Genomic DNA, 4,152 nt, shown 5'->3' with positions numbered 1-4,152 from the left:
AAATGGGTGACTCTTATAGTATGTGAACTCTATCTCAATAAAGCTATGGGAAAAAAAGTTTAAGACACCCATCTGGAACACCAGCTAGCCCTCAGTGTATATTTGTGGAGGACGTGTGTGTGCTGAGTCGCTCAGTCATGTCCAACTCTTTCATGAGCCCAAGGAATGTAGACTGCCAGGCGCCTCTGTCCATGGGATTTCCCAGGCAAGAATACTGGAGTGGGTTGCCAATTCCTCCTCCAGGGGACCTTCCCGATACAGGGATCAAGCCCACATCTCCTGCGTTGCAGGTGGGTTTTTTACCACTGAGTCATCAGGAAAGCCTCTATTTGTTGAGGATGCTGAGTCCTAAATAACCAACTCCTGTCATTGGGATGTTGTCGAGACTTTTAGCCACACTGAAAGAAGGAATCTCTGGTTTCTCATGTAAACCGGGGTCCAGGGTAATCCTTCTCAGGCAGCCCCCTCTGCACATTTAACATTGAGCACCACCCTCAGGGCATGGCAGGAGGGCGGGGGTGCATGTCCCAGCTTGCAGATTAGGAGACGGGCATGGGCGAGCAGCCTGACCTCTCTCAGCGAGACAAGTGGCAGCCAGGAATAGCGCAAGGCGTCTAACTTCGTCCCGCCTGCTGTAAACAGCCAGCTGCGCCACCCTTCATCTGTCTGATTTTAAAAAGGACCATAAAATACAAACCAGGGCAGCAGCCCTGAAACCTGAGTTGGGCTCAAGCTGATGGAGAATTTCGGCGTTTCCCAGTCTGCAGGGACACGTGGGGAAGGCGCGGCGGCTCGGAGCTGGGCCAGCTTCTGCCAGGACGGGTGTCAACCGTACGGCTCTGTCTCTCTGGTCACAGGCACAGAGGCCAAGCTCATCGCGAAGATGCACTTTTTTTTTTGCATTGGATAATTTCTGTCTTCCAGCGCCAGAGGGGCTGCTGATGACGCCTACTAAGCCTCATACTTGGGGACCTTGTGTGCCAGTTAATGAAGGAACAGTTAAGGGCAGTGTGGTAGAAATGGGGTGTGGTGGAAAATGGGGGGCGGGGTGGGGTAGCCAAAAAAGCCAAGTCAAAAGACAGCTGTTTGGCTGCAATGGGTGAGCCCCTGTGCTGCAACTGTTGAAGCCCGCGCCCTGGAGCCTGTGTAAGCAGGGAGGCCGCCGCTGGGAGAAGCCACGCACCGCAACTAGGAAGTGGCCCCCACCCTCTGCAGCCATAGAGACCCAGTGCAACCAAAAATAAATAAGTAAATAAATAAATCATTAAAAAAAGAAAAAGGCAGCTGTTTGAAAGCAGCCCAGCTCCGGGCCTTCCCAGCTGAGGGACTTTGAGCGAGGCCCTCAGCCCTTTCGGAGAGCCAGTTCCTCGTCCACAGAAGACCATTTGATGATGTATAGGGACAGGAAGGGGCTTCCCGGGTGGTTCCGCAGTAAAGAATCTGCCTGCCAATTCAGGAGACACGGATTCCATCCCCGGGTAGGGAAGGTCCCCAGAAGTCATGGCAAGCCACTGAAGTACTCTTGCCTGGAGAATCCCATGGACAGAGGAGTCTGGTGATCTCACAGAGTCGAACACGACTTAGCGACCAAACAACGACAGGGATGGGAAGGGGTGGTGGCAGACCAAGTGTTCGCTCTTTAGATGCCCGTCTTGGTGGGATTTCGTTCTACTGATGATTCGGATGGATCCTCGGTGGACAGTGTGTGCACACTATGGTCCATACCTATGACGTTTGCCTTAATTGAGGGCCCAGATCCCAACCAGAAGAGAAACAGTCTCCTTAGGGCCTTTCAGGCAGGATAGATAAGGACCAAGAGACCACACAAGCCCAAGGAGAGAGTGAGTACATGAGCCATTAGAAATGTCCAGGGGCCTGAGAGTATCACCAGCCTCTGGCTTTCTGCAGTTGACAAAAAGCTGTCTCCCTCTTGGACCCAAATGGGGTTTCCTCTAGGCCTCAGCCAAGCCACAAGGGAAACCCTGGTGGCTCAGACGGTAAAGCATCTGCCTGCAACGAGGGAGACCTGGGTTCGATCCCTGGGTCGGGAAGATCCCCTGGAGAAGGCAATGGCACCCCACTCCAGTACTCTTGCCTGGAAAATCCCATGGATGGAGGAGCCTGGTAGGCTACAGTCCATGGGGTCGCAAAGAGTCAGACACAACTGAGCAACTTCTCTTTCTTTTTTCCAGGCCTCAGGGCCCAAACTGGAGGGACTCTGTCCAGAGCAGAGGCTGGGCTGTACCCAAAAGTGGCGTTAGAGGGGGAGGCAGGCTGGGTGTGGGGGGCTGGCGCACCTGCTCCTCCCTGGTGTCTTGGGGCAGGTGGGCCTGGCCCGGTCCAGACAGCCGACTCCTCACGCCCTGGCTCCTGGGGGGTGGGACGCTACAACAGCCGGTGGGAGCCGGGTGTGTGTCTCACCCCAGTCTGGGGCTTCTAAATTTAACCTGCTATCAGCCTGAGAGGCTGGAGGCTTCCACCGAGTGACGAAATGCCACTTGGAATCCAGTATGCTCATAAGTGCTCCCCCTGCACAATCTCCTCCCAAATGTCACCCTCAAACGCAGGCAGCCATCTGAGCATCCTCGCATGTCAGCGTGAAGATTCGAATGTCCGAGCAACTGCAGACCCTGATGGGGTCCAGCCCGGCTTCCTCCTGCCGTGAGCCAGGGCCGCCCCCCATTGTCTGTTGATACGTGCACACGCATACATTCACACACGTCCAAGCACACACACACGCACGCCACGGTCTCATGGGCAGAGCGCAGGAGCTGACTCTGAGGTCGAAAGCCAAACCACGACAGCAAACTGCACCACCCATAAGCCATCTGGGTGGAGGGCGGCCAGGCCCATTATGCAATTTCCTGCTCTGGTGTTTCAGACCCCAGAGACAGGATGCAGAGTGCCGTTGGGATGCTGCAATGCGGCAAGCCCAGGAAGACACCAAACCAGCGACCACAGTGAACGGGGCCCCGGGATCTCTGCAGCCCGCTGACCGGGCGGCCCCTCCCAGGCAGGGACCCAGCGGGCTCACCGTGGCCCAGAGAACTGACCACACAGGGACTTCCTGTCGGGGGAGGAAGGCATTTCCTGCCTGGGGAACCCAGGATGGACTGAGCCACAAGCAGGGGGGCCTTCTTATTGTTTTCTTTGTTTCTGTTTTGTTTTTAATTTTTGGCTGCCCAGCAGGGCCAGCAGGACCTTAGTCCCCTGACCAGAGATCGAACCCGCGGTCCATGCAGTGGAAAGGCGGAGTCCCAACCACTGGACCGCCAGGGAGTCCCTTGGCAGGGCCTTGTTATTGATAGGCACCATTATTGGGCACCAAATGTGTGTGCCACAGTGACGCACTGTTGAGAGCACGCAGCGGAGTTTTGGGGTGGGGTTCAAACTCTGGCTCTGCTGCTCCCCAGATGCGTGGTCTTGGGCAGCTTATCCACTTGCATTCTCCCTCAGCTTCCCCATCTGTGGAATGAGGACCAAGATAACACCTGGGGTGTAGAGAGGGTTCAGTAAGTTAACACCCAGAACCCCAGTGGAATGGGGTGCTCGACAATGGCCTTGAGTCCATGGCCCACCTGTAGAGCCCACACCCACTCCAGGACCTCTGGGCTGCCCCAGCTCCCATACTTCCATAAGAAAGTTCTGATAGAAGATGGTATTTAGGATCAGTGCTCTGGCCCCACACAGCCCCTTTCAGCAGCTGCAGGTGTGGGCAGGATGCAGGGCCCTGTCCTCGGTTGACCTTGACTTAGCAGCTGTGTCTCCATGTGAAGATGGGTTTGCAAATCTGTGTGTAAGGACCCAGTCCACACACCAACCCTCCTGTCACACACTTTCTACTGTTTGCCAGAAAACCAAGCTGCCCCCAAGTCCTAGCTCCATCTCCAATCTCCTGCTCCAACCCGGGGGCGCTGTGGGTGAGGAACCAAGGTCCCCAGGCTGTGGACCACAGAGGATGCGTCGGCAAAGTGACCCGCCTTCTCCTGGGTTCTCATCCCAGGCCCTTAGCACCAGAATCCCCAGGCTCCAGCCATGTACCCACCCCCAAACACATTCACCCGCGAGGCTGGAAATACAGAGCCATCAACACCATCCCGCCCCCTTGCCAATGAACCCACTGCTTCAGAAACATCCAGATCCTAGCCAGGC

The sequence above is a fragment of the Bos mutus genome, chromosome 11 (assembly GCF_027580195.1).
Source record: "Bos mutus isolate GX-2022 chromosome 11, NWIPB_WYAK_1.1, whole genome shotgun sequence".
NCBI lineage: Eukaryota > Metazoa > Chordata > Mammalia > Artiodactyla > Bovidae > Bos > Bos mutus.
The sequence above is the reverse complement of the archived record's forward strand: the minus strand, read 5'-3'. Positions refer to the sequence as shown.